We start from the raw sequence: 13,144 nt of genomic DNA on the forward strand, positions 1-13,144 counted from the left end.
ATAGCACAAATTGGTAGTAATGCATGCTAAAGGGGTCAAAAACATCAAAAACCTCATGTAACACTCAACCTTAAGCATTTCTTCACATCTCAATTCAATCAAACCATTATCAATGAACTCTTCATGAGCAATTTAACACAAAAGTCAAGCAAAAATCAACCATACTATGGATAAACTCACAAATCAAGCAATCACAAAAGTCACAAAGATTTAAAAGAGCTATATGCAAAAAGACTATGTACAAAGGTAGATCATACCATGGTGGGGTGTCTCCCACCTAACATTTTTCTTTAACGCCCTTAAGTTGGACGGTCATGAGCTCAAATCTCTTCGCCTTCGGGTGCATCCTCAAGGAGGAACACCTCAACCTCTTTGCTGCTTTTCATCTTTTCTCCATGGTATAGCTTTAGACGATGACCATTAACCTTGAAAATGTTGGGGCTTGAAGGGTGGCGCAGGTGGTAGACCCCATATGGTTCGGCTTTCTCCACTCTATAAGGACCTTCCCACCTTGATCTTAACTTTTCAGGCATCAATCTCAACCGAGAATTATAAAGGAGGACCAACTCTTCAGTCCTAAATTCTCTTCTTTTAATGTTTCTATCATACACCGCCTTCATTCTCTCCTTGTAGAGCCTAGAATTCTCATAGGCTTCCAATCTAAGGCACTCGAGCTCCACCAATTATAACTTCCTTTCGTCTCCAACCCCAAAACCTGTGTTGCGTTCTTTGATGGCCCAATAGGCCTTATACTCTATCTCTACCGGAAGATGGCAAGCCTTCCCATAGACCAACCGGAATGGGCTCATACCAATCGGCGTCTTGTAAGCCGTTCAGTAGGCCCAAAGTGCATCACCGAGTTTAGAACTCCAATCCTTTCTGTGAGACTTCACAATCTTTTCCAATATGCGCTTGATTTTCCGATTGGAGGCTTCGGCTTGGCCATTCGTTTGTTGGTGGTATGTCATGGCCACTTTGTGAATGATACCATACTTTTTCATCAACCCTGTCATTCTTTTGTTGCAAAAATGCGAGCCTTGATCACTCACGATTGCTCGTGGTGATCCAAAGCGGAAAATAATGTTATTCCGAACAAAAGAAAGAACCACATTAGCATCATTAGTTCGGGTGGGAATCGCCTCCACCCACTTGGAAACATAGTCAACAGCTAGTAGAATATACATGAAACCATTAGAATTTGGAAAGGGCCCCATGAAGTCAATACCCCAAACATAAAAAATTTCACAAAACAACATTGTTTGTTGGGGTATCTCATTCTTCTTAGAGATATTTTCAAATCTAAGGCATTGTGGACAAGAGCTACAAAATAGATATGCATCCTTGAATAGTGTAGGCCACCAAAATCCGCAATCCAAGACCTTTCTAGCCGTCCTTTGAGGACCAAAATGGCCACCACCCTCGGAAGAGTGGCAAGCCTCCAAAATGGATTGAAATTCAGATTGGGGAATACACCGACTAATTACTTGATCGGCACCACATCTCCACAAGTATGGGTCATCTCATACATAATATTTAGATTCGCTTTTGAGCTTATCCTTTTGATGTTGAGAAAAATTGGGAGGAAAGGTGCGAGCAACCAAGTAATTGGCAATAGGTGCGTACCAAGGGGTCACTTCGGATATTGCTAGCAAGCCCTCAAGAGGGAATGTATCATTGATAGGAGTGGAATCGCCCTTTGTGTGCTTAAGGCGACTCAAGTGGTCCGCCACTAAGTTTTGCGAACCACTCCTATCTATGATCTCAAGATCAAATTCTTCCAATAGCAACACCCATCGGATTAACCTTGGTTTCGATTCCTTTTTGGCCAACAAATATATATTTCAATGCCGCATGATCCAAGTACATTACCACCTTAGAGCCAAGTAAATAAGCCCGGAATTTATCCAAGGCAAAGACAATAGCTAACAACTCCTTCTCGGTGATAATGTAATTGGACTGTACTCCATCTAAAGTTTTAGAGGCATAGGCAATGACATAAGGATTTTTACCCTCGCGCTGTGCTAGCGCCACTCTCACCGCATAGTTTAAGGCATCACACATGATTTCGAATGGTCTAGTCCAGTCCGACCCTTTCACTATGGGAGCTTGGGTCAAAGCAATCTTGAGCTTGTCAAAGGTCTCCATGCACTCTTCACTCAAATCAAATTCCACATCCTTTTGCAACAATCGAGAGAGAGGTAGTGCCACATTACTAAAGTCCTTAATGAATCGCCGGTAAAAATCTGCATGTCCAAGAAACGCATGGACTTCCCTCACAGAAGATGGGTAAGGCAAACTAGAAATAACATTGATCTTTGCCGGATCAACAGAGATCCCATCATTAGAGACAATGTGCCCTAAAACAATACATTGTCTAACCATAAAGTGGCATTTCTCAAAATTTAACACAAGGTTTGATTTAGTACACCTCTCTAATACTTTTGCAAGATTGTCTAGACAAAGATCAAAGGAATCCCCATAGACACTAAAATCGTCCATAAACACCTCCATGCAATGCTCTAGAAGATCCGTAAATATACTCATCATACACCTTTGGAACGTTGCCGGTGTGTTGCACAAGCTAAATGGCATTCGTTTATACGCATACGTTCCGAAAAGGCATATGAAGGTGGTTTTCTCTTGATCTTTCGGAGCAATGTGAATTTGAAAATAACCGGAATAGCCATCTAAGAAACAGTAATAAGATTTATCGTATAGGTGATCAAGCATTTGATCGATGAACGGCAATGGAAAGTGATCCTTCCTAGTGGCTAAGTTCAATCGCCGATAGTCAATACACACCCTCCATGAGTTTTGGACCCTTGTGGCTATAAACTCATCCTTCTCATTCTTGATTGTAGTAACACCGGATTTCTTTGGGACCACTTGGACGGGACTCACCCACTCACTATCCGAAATCGGATAATAATGTCAGCTTCTAATAACCGAGTGACTTCCTTCTTCACAACCTCTAAAATGGTAGGATTTAGACGCCTTTGAGGTTGTCTAACGGGTTTGGCTCCTTCTTCTAGGAAAATTTGGTGTTCACACACTTGGGGGCTAATGCCAACTAAGTCCACTAAGCTCCACCCAATGGCCTTCTTGTTCCTCCTCAAGACATTAAGCAACTTCTCCCCTTGATGGGAGGAGAGCTCCTTTGCAATAATTACCGGGAGCTTTTGGTCATCTTCAAGAAAGGCATATTTTAGGTGGGATGGGAGTGGTTTCAAATCTACATTTTTTTCATGACTCGGCACTTTTTCATCCGGTGACATTGGAGGTGATAAGGCATCTTCTTTACATACATAGGAACTCCCCACACTTAGGTCTTGAATCATACTCTTTCCATCAAAATCATCTTGGTGGATGTTCCGAGGGTTACCTGAAACTGGAGGTCGATCTCGGACGAGATCTTCTGTACTGGTCGGAGATAACGTGTCCGGCTGGCTGATGGCGGCCGGAGCTGTTGTATCCGACTTGCGAGACTTACAGCACTGCTGATCCTTGGTCACCGGAGGGTGGGGGGTACCTGCAAGAGACTCCGATGCTTAAGTTAGCACGAGTATTAAGCAGGTTTTATGTAGAATCAGAGTATGAGTTATACCTGAGTGCTCCAGTATATTTATAATAGTGTGGGCTGACCTTTCTGATAAGATAAGTTAGTTATCTTTTCTTATCTTATCTTATTTCAAGTGAAGTCAGCTTATCTTCAAGGGAACCACCTTTATCTCTATAGGCTTGAATTGCCTTTGGATTTGGGTCGTGTTCCTCTATTTGGGCCCTTTATTGGGCTTTTCTGTTGATTTGGCCGATCTCTTTAAGAAGAGATCGGATAGTCGGACCTGAAGAGGTCGGTCACCGTGTCGCTAAACATCCCGGATCGGACAGCTCGACCCAGGGTATGAACAGTGCCCCTGCTTGAGCTCGGTCTTCTGCTTTGAGGTCGAGTTTTTTGACTTCGAACTTCTTATAGCGAAGCCGAACTTGAGCACTTTTGTCGATTCCTTTCTTTGTAGAGCTTTTTGAATGTAGAACGTTTTTCCTCTAAAAGCGCGCGCTTTTATATCGGCGCTTTGGGAACGTGCGAGGGTTTAATGTTTTCATTAATTTTAACATTAATTGCCCCGTTTCCCTTTGGATCTTTATTTTGATTTTTGAAAACCCAAAAACGGTTTCTCTCCCTCACTCTTTTCGTAACTTCTCTGCAATTTCTTTCTTTGTTCTCTCGCTCTCTGCCTTTCACCCATATTTCTGCTTTTCTTGCGTTGCGGCGTCGCTCGGCGGTTTTCTGGGCAGCTTCCGTTTCTGCACCTCCATTTTTCTCCTCGAAGCTTCTTTCGCCTCCAGGTTAGTCCCATTTCGTGCTTTGCTTTTGTCTTTGTGATGAGGTTTTGATTTTGGTCCTCCTTTAGAGAAAAGTTTGGATCTTTCTGTTTTCATTGTGTCCTGTTGTTGTTGAAATGTGCATTTCTGGGAGTTTTCTTTATCTTCTGCATGATCCTTTTTGTTTTTGTTCTGATACCATTTATCCAGAAGAATCCGTATCTGTTTCTTGCTTTATTTGACGGTTGCTTCGCCTGATTCCAAGAAAGTTTGCATTTTTGATGGTTTCTTCTTGGTGTACTTGATGTTTGGGGATGGTTCCTGTAAGGAAATGTTTTTGAAGACTTTTGTGTTTTATTCTGATGGAAAATGCTTGCTGTTTGAAACCATCTTTTCTTGTTTTGAGAGATGCTGGGGTGCGAGAAGTAGATTTCTACTAGAAACCTTGCTTTATTATTGCCTCCAAAGGATGCCCCAGGACTTTGGTTTGAGTCTTGGAGTTTTCCTTTTCTGTGTGTTCGCCTGTATCGTATTGAGTTGTTTTCTTCCTTGTCCGAGATGTTTTTAGTAATCCCATCTTCTTTTCTTACTTGTAGGATTAGTTGGCCTCATGTCTTCTCGCAATAACATTGTAGAGATGTCATCCAGAGTTCTCGAGGGGATGTCCGATTAGCTGGACTCCCTTGTCTTGTTGTGTGTTTCTGTTGTGGATGCTGAATTTTGCACAGAGCTGAGGAAGCGCCATAGGATTTGTGGTAACCGTGCTTGTGAGGGGGATTATGAGCTTGTTGCCCCTGATTCTGATGAGAGAGTTTGTTTTCCGACTTCCATCGAGGGGGAGCGTCCCTTCTTCTATGCTTATGAATACTTCTTTAGCCAATTAAACGTTACTTTTCCTTTTACTGCTTTTGAAACCGACCTGTTATGGTCATGTAACATTGCTCCGTCCCAGCTTCACCCGAATTCCTGGGGTTTTATCAAAATATTTTAACTGCTTTGCCAAGAGTTAGGCATAACACCTTCTGAAACTCTTTTCCTTTATCTTTTCGTCTCGGCCAAGCCCGGAGGTTCCTCCAAAAAGAAAGCTTCCTGGGTCTCTTTCAGATCGGCCCAGGGGCATAAAGTTTTTGCCATGTATGATGAGTCATTTAAAGATGAGCCCGCTTTACCTTGATGAAAATGATGAGCCCGCTTTTCCTCTAGAGTGGCAAAAGAATGTGAGAGTGCCACGTTATACATGGGAGATGCTTAGTGAGGTTGAGCGGGCCTTTGTAGTTGTTCTTGAAGATTTGTGGGGGAAACCTCCCCATCTAGATACAAAAAGATTCTTGAGTGATATATCTTTGGTTCGAACTACTTTGGGTACTGTCTGACTTGTTTTTATACTTGCTTCTGAGCTTTTCTCTTCCTATGTTGTAACTTGTCTTTTGTGGTTGATTCTGTATTTTCAGAGATGTCGAAAAATAATGACTCTATGAAGGCCTACAAGAAGGCGAAGAAGGCCACTGCTGCTCTAAACATCTCGTCCAAGGCGGCCGAAGAGGGATCTTCTCAGGTTCCAGTGATACCTCCTGTGCTGAGTTCTCCCGGACCGAGGAAAGCAATTCCTATTCCTCGGGTTCATCTGGTCGATCCTCCACAATCTTCTGCTGCAGCTTCTGGTGCTCCTCCTAGTAAAAAGCAAAAAACAATTGAGCCTTTCAACCTTGATGCTCCTAACTTTGATGCGGTCGAGTTTGTAGATCAACAAGTCGGCCCTTATGGTATTCTCCCCATGGACGACGTGTCGCTTCTTCATCATTTTGATTACATAACTCGGAGTAGTATCAAGATGGCCCACATGGGAGCGGCCTTATATCGAACTGCTCAAAGTCTTCCTCTCCATGCCACTAAAGCTTTTATGGAGGAGGCCAAACAGGAGTTTGATCGGATGAAAGGCGGGAGGTGTTGCGCCTGAGGGAGGAGTTGGAGAATGCCTGAGCTAATTACTCCGAACTCCAAGGTCATCTTGTTGGTAGTGTAACTGCTGCCTATGAGAACCTGAAGGAACAAGTTCGGGTTATTGCTCCCGAGGCCGACCTGACCCTCTTTAGCCTAGATAACGTCGTCAGGGATGGCAAGATTGTCCCTGATGACGAGGATGATGATGACGTTGAACCTCCCCCTGTGTCCTCTGCCAAGGTGTCAATTCCTACTGTTCCTGCCGAGGTCGACCCTCCCGCTTCCGATCCTGACTGTCAGATCTTAAACCGGGATGATGGTACAGTAGATGTTGTTCCTCTCTAGACTCGTCCTCCGTCTCCTCGGACTGATACTGCTAGAAAGTCTTCTGACCCTTAGCCCATTTATTCTGGATATTTACGTAGTTGGCCCGGCTTGTGGGCTTTTTAAACTCTTTATGTTTTGTTAACTGCTGGTACTTTCTCGTTGCTTGCCTAGCAACTTTTTGTTTTGACCAATAAAAGTAACTTTCCAGCTTTTGAGGTAGATTTGGGTGGCCTCTGAAGCTTTATATCTTTGTAGATTATATCATGCTTTTGCACTTAACTTGGTATCTTTTTGTTTTCTGAGGATGTTGGAACCCTGCTGCTCGTCCTCTTCGGATTTGCTTTATTGTTTGTAACTTGGGTCTTTTGAGGTTATGGCTATGTGGGTCCGACTTGTTTTTCAGTTTTCTCGCCCTTGCTCGTATTTTTGACGATTTATAACCGATTTCTTCAAGTTGGTCCTCCAAGTCGTTTTGTAATCCTCTTTCCTGGATCTTCGTCCGATCTCTTTCAGGATTTGCTTTTATAACTTTTTAGTAGTAGGAGTCCGACTTCGTCATGTCAGTCTCCTTTAAGTTATTTTTGTGGTCCTCTTTTTTGGACCTTCGTCAGGTCTCTTTCAAGGATTACTTTTATAACTTTTTAGTAGTAGGAGTCCGACTTCGTTATATCGGTCTCCTTTAAGTTATTTTTGCGAATAACTTTTTAGTAGTAGGAGTCCAACTTCGTTATATCGGTCTCCTTTAAGTTATTTTTGCAAATAACTTTTTAGTAGTAGGAGTCCGACTTCGTTATGTCGGTCCCCTTTAAGTTATTTTTGTAGTCCTCTTTTTTGGACCATTGTCAGGTCTCTTTCAGGGACTACTTGTATAACTTTTTAGTTTTGGGCTGACTTTGTTATGTCGGGCCCTTCTAAGTTAAAGTAATCCTCTTTAATAGGGTTGGTCAGACCTCTTTCCAGGGTTTACTTATAACTTGGGTAGACTTGGTCCGACTTCTTAATGTCGGCCAGTCTTTAAGTTATTATTTTAGCAATTCGTAAGACCTCGTCAGGTTCTTTTTTAGATCACTTTCGATAACTTCTTACATTATTCTGTGTTCATCTTTGCCGATTTGTAGAAAGTGGTTGTCATCTCTAGATCGTCCTTTGGGTGAATCACGTTTTCACCTTTATCAGACGGTTATCTTTATTGTGATCGTGCAGTGAAATTATTTTTTCACTTTCTGCCGATCTGTTGCTTTATAATCGGACGATGAATACTTCAGATTAATGCGTCTTGAAATCTTGTAGAATATCTAAAATATATATTTATTCAAAGGAAAGTGCAAATATGTACATGTGGGAATTTTTCATCCCTTTATAGCGTTTGAGTCTCAACTTGGTGCCTTATTAAAAAACCTTTTCAGGAAAAAGAGTGCATTCAATGGTGAGATCTTTTACTTTTCTAGCTGTAGTACCTTCTTAGGTTGCAAGCGTGCCATGATCTGGGAAGCTCTCGTCCATCGAGTTCGAACAGTCTGTAGTAGCCCTTCCCGAGTACTTTTACAACTCGGTAGGGTCCTTTCCAGTTTGCTACCAACTTTCCTTCTCCTGGTCGAATTGTTCCAATATCATTTCGGATTAGGATGAGGTCGTTCTCAGTGAAACTTCTTGGCACTACCTTTTGATTATATCTGGAAGCCATTTGACGTTTTAGTGCTTCTTCCCTGATCCGAGCTCTTTCCTGAATTTCAGGTGGTAGGTCGAGTTCTTCCTTCTGAAGTTGAGAGTTGGCCTTTTCATTGTAGTGGACTACTCTGGGTGACCCTTCCTCGATCTCTACTGGGATCATTGCCTCCACTCTGTATGCTAGTCGAAAGGGTGATTCATTTGTCGTGGAGTGTGGCGTTGTTCGATATGCCCATAGGACTTGCGGAAGTTCTTCGGCCCAAGCTCCCTTTGCATCTTGTAGTCTCCGTTTTAACCCAGCCAATATGACTTTGTTGGCAGCTTCGGCTTGTCCATTGGCTTGAGGGTGTTCGACGGAGGTGAACTGGTGCTTTATATTCAAGTCGGCTACTAGTCTCTTGAAGCCTGCGTCTGTGAATTGAGTGTCATTGTCTGTGGTGATGGAGTATGGAACTCCGAACCTCGTGACAATATTCCTGTATAGGAATTTCCGACTTCTTTGAGCGGTGGCGTTGGCTAGGGACTCTGCCTCTATCCATTTTGTAAAATATTCTACTCCGACTATAAGGAATTTTACTTGTCCTGATCCCTGGGGAAAGGGTCCGAGAAGATCGAGTCCTCATTTTGCAAATGGCCAGGGCGAGGTTACACTGATGAGCTCTTCTGGCGGGGCGATGTGGAAGTTGGCATGTTTCTGACATGGTGGACATGTCTTTACAAATTCTGTAGCTTCTTTTTGTAGAGTTGGCCAATAAAACCCCGCCCGGAGTACTTTTTTGGCGAGAGCCCGTGCTCCAGATGATTGCCGTAAATGCCGCCGTGTACTTCTTCTAGCACTTCCCTTGTGTTAGAGGTCGGCACCCATTTTAGTAATGGTATTGAGATCCCTCTTTTGTGTAGGATGTTGTTTATGATGGTGTAGTACTGTGCCTCCCTTTTTAACCTCTTTGCCTCCTTTTCTTCTGTGGGGAGTGTTCCTGTTTTGAGGTAGTTGATTATGGGGGTCATCCATCCTTGGTCCTGACCTGTTATGGCCAGGACTTTTTCCTCTTCCGAGATTGACGGGTTCTGTAGCATTTCCTGTATGAGGCTTCTATTGTTGCCCCCTGGTTTGGTGCTGGCTAGTTTCGAGAGTGCATCAGCTCGGGCATTTTGTTCGCGGGGTATGTGGCAGATCTTATATTCCTCGAGCTGTCCGAGCTGTTCCTTGGTTTTATCCAAATACTTTTTCATGGTAGGGTCTTTGTCTTGATAGTTTCCTGTTATTTGTGAGGTGACTACTTGTGAATCGCTGTAAATGTTGAGTTTCTGAGCTCCAACCTCTTTAGCCAGCTTCAAACCAGCTAATAATGCTTCATATTCTGCCTGGTTATTTGAGGCCGGGAACCCGAACTTGAGGGAGAGCTCAACTTGGGTTCCTTGATTGCTTTCTATTATCACGCCTGCGCCGCTTCCAGTTTTATTTGAATAACCATCCACATAGAGATTCCATTCTATGAGGGTTTCCAGGGCATTTGTGAATTTTGCGATAAAGTCGGCCAGATACTATGATTTGATGGCCGTCCGAGCTTCATATTGGAGGTCGAACTCTGATAACTCGATTGCCCATTGTAAAATTCTGCCTGCTAAATCTGTTTTCTGCAATATTCCTTTTATGGACTGGTTAGTTCGAACCTTAATGGTGTGAGCCTGGAAGTACGGACGAAGTCGTCGAGATGTTAGAATGAGAGTGGCGGCAAACTTTTCTATTTTCTGGTAGTTCAGCTCGGATCCCTGTAGCGCTTTGCTAATGAAGTAAACGGGTTGTTGCCCACTTTCGTCTTCTCTGACTAATGCTGAGGCTATCGCCCGACTTCCTACCGCGAGATATAATATGAGCGATTCTCCTTCTCGTGGCCGAGATAGGATAGGCGGCCGTCCTAAGAATTTCTTGAAGTCTTGGAAGGCTTGTTCACATTCCGTCGTCCATTCGAACTGCTTTCCCTTCCTTAAAGTAGCATAGAAGGGGAGAGATCTTATCGCTGCTCCTGCTAAGAATCTGGATAGGGCGGCCAACCTCCCGTTGAGTTGCTGTACTTCTTTGACACAGGTGGGGCTCTTCATGTTGAGTATAGCTTGACATTTATCCGGGTTTGCTTCAATTCCTCTTTGTGTGAGCATGAACCCTAAGAATTTGCCTGCTTCTACTGCAAAGGTGCATTTTGCGGGATTGAGTTGCATGTCATGCTTCCTTATAGTGTCGAACACTTGAGCCAGGTCGGACAATAATGTATCTTCGCTTTGTGTCTTTATGAACATGTCGTCTACATAGACTTCCATGATGAGCTCTTCTGGTGGGGCGATGTGGAAGTTGGCATGTTTCTGACATGGTGGACATGTCTTTACAAATTCTATAGCTTCCTTCTGTAGGGTTGGCCAATAAAATCCCGCTCGGAGTACTTTTTTGGCAAGAGCTCATGCTCCGAGATGATTGCCGCACATGCCGCCGTGTACTTCTTCTAACACTTCCTTTGTGTTGTTAGTCGGCACACATTTTAGTAGTGGTATTGAGATCCCTCTTTTGTACAGAATGTTGTTTATAATAGTGTAGTACTGTGCCTCCCTTTTTAATCTTTTCGCCTCTTTTTCCTCCGTGGGGAGCGTCTCTGCTTTGAGGTAGTTAATTATGGGGGTCATCCATTCTTGGTCCTGACTTGTGATGGCTAGGATTTTTTTCTCTTCCGATATTGACGGGTTCTGTAGCATTTCCTGGATGAGGCTTCTATTGTTGCCCCCTGGTTTGGTGCTGGCTAGTTTTGAGAGTGCGTCAGCTCGGGCATTTTGTTCGCGGGGTGTGTGGTAGATTTTATATTCCCCGAGTTGTTCGAGCTGTTCCTTGGTTTTATCCAAATACTTTTTCATGATGGGATCTTTGGCTTGATAGCTCCCTGTTATCTGCGAGGTGACTACTTGTGAATCGCTGTAAATGTTGAGTTTTTGAGCTCCAACCTCTGTAGCCAGCTTCAAACCGGCTAATAACGCTTCGTATTCCGCCTGGTTGTTTGAGGCCGGGAACCCGAACTTGAGGGAGAGCTCGACTTGGGTTCCTTGGTTGCTTTCTATTATCACGCCTGCGCTGCTTCCAGTCTTATTTGAAGAACCGTCTACGTAGAGATTCCATTCTGTGGCGGTCTCCAAGGCATCTGTGAATTCTGCGATAAAATCGGCTAGATACTGTGATTTAATGGCCGTCCGAGCTTCATATTGGAGGTCGAATTCTGATAACTCGACTACCCATTGTAAAATTCTGCCTGCTAAATCTGTTTTCTGTAATATTCCTTTTATGGGCTGGTTGGTTCGAACCTTAATAGTGTGAGCATGGAAGTACGGGCGAAGTCGTCGAGATGTTAGAATGAGAGTATAGGCAAACTTTTCTATTTTCTGGTAGTTCAGTTCGGATCCCTGTAGTGCTTTGCTAATGAAGTAGTCGGGTTGTTGCCCTCTTTCGTCTTCTCTGACTAGTGCTGAGGCTATTGCTCGGCTTCCTACTGCGAGATATAGTACGAGTGGTTCTCCTTCTCGTGGTCGAGATAAGATAGGCGGTCGTCCTAAGAACTTTTTGAAGTCTTGGAAGGCTTGTTCGCATTCTGTCGTCCATTCGAACTGTTTTCCCTTCCTTAAAGTAGCATAGAAGGGGAGAGATCTTATCGCTGCCCTTGCTAAGAATCTGGATATGGCGGCCAATCTCCCGTTGAGTTGCTGCACTTCTTTGACACAAGTCGGGCTCTTCATGTTGAGTATGGCTTGGCATTTATCCGGGTTTGCTTCAATTCCTCTTTGTGTGAGTATGAAACCTAGGAATTTGCCTGCTTCTACCGCAAAGGTGCATTTTGCCGGATTAAGTCGCATGTCGTGCTTCCTTATAGTGTCGAACACTTGAGCCAGGTCGGACAATAATGTATCTTCACTTTGTGTCTTTATCAACATGTCGTCCACATAGACTTCCATGATCTTTCCAATGTGGTCTGAGAAGACTTTATTCATCAGCCTTTGATAAGTAGCTCCCGCGTTCTTGAGACCGAAAGGCATTACGATGTAGCAGTAATTTGCTTTTGGCGTTAAAAACGAGGTCTTTTCTTGATCTGGTGGATACATGGGGATTTGGTTGTATCCCGAGTATGCGTCCATAAACGAGAGGTATCTATATCCGGAGGAAGCATCTACCAGAGCGTCGATACTTGGGAGTGGGTAAGGATCTTTTGGGCAGGCTTTGTTGAGATCGGTGTAATCGGTACACATTCGCCACTTCCCATTTGATTTTTTCACCAAGATGACATCTGCTAGCCATAATGGATACTTGACTTCTCTTATGAATCCTGCCTCCAGTAGTGCCTGTACTTGCTCTTCCACCGCTTGGGATCGCTCTGGCCCAAGTTTTCTTCGTTTCTGTTGCACCGGCCGGGATCCCGGATAGACCGCCAACTTGTGGCACATTAGCTTGGGGTATATACCCGGCATATCTGCGGCTTTCCATGCGAAGAGATCGACATTATCGCGTAAGAATTGTATCAGTAATTCTTTTGAGTCTCCTCTTAGGATCGTTCCGATATTAGTTGTTTTGTCCGAGGTGTCTCCGATCTGAACCTTCTCTATCTCGCCTTTCGGCTGCGGACGGAGTTCTCCTCGTCGCTGAACTCCGCCAAGCTCAATTGTATGAAACTCTTCTCCTCTGCCTCTGAGGTTTAGACTTTCATTATAACAACGGCGTGCCATCTTTTGATCTGCTTTTACCGTGGCTATCCCCTCTGTAGTTGGGAATTTCATGCATAGATGTGGAGTTGAGACTATTGTGCCGAGTTGATTGAGTGTTGTCCGACCTATTAGGGCATTGTAGGCTGAACTTACG

This window comes from Arachis hypogaea, chromosome 11, assembly GCF_003086295.3.
Source record: "Arachis hypogaea cultivar Tifrunner chromosome 11, arahy.Tifrunner.gnm2.J5K5, whole genome shotgun sequence".
Classification (NCBI taxonomy): domain Eukaryota; kingdom Viridiplantae; phylum Streptophyta; class Magnoliopsida; order Fabales; family Fabaceae; genus Arachis; species Arachis hypogaea.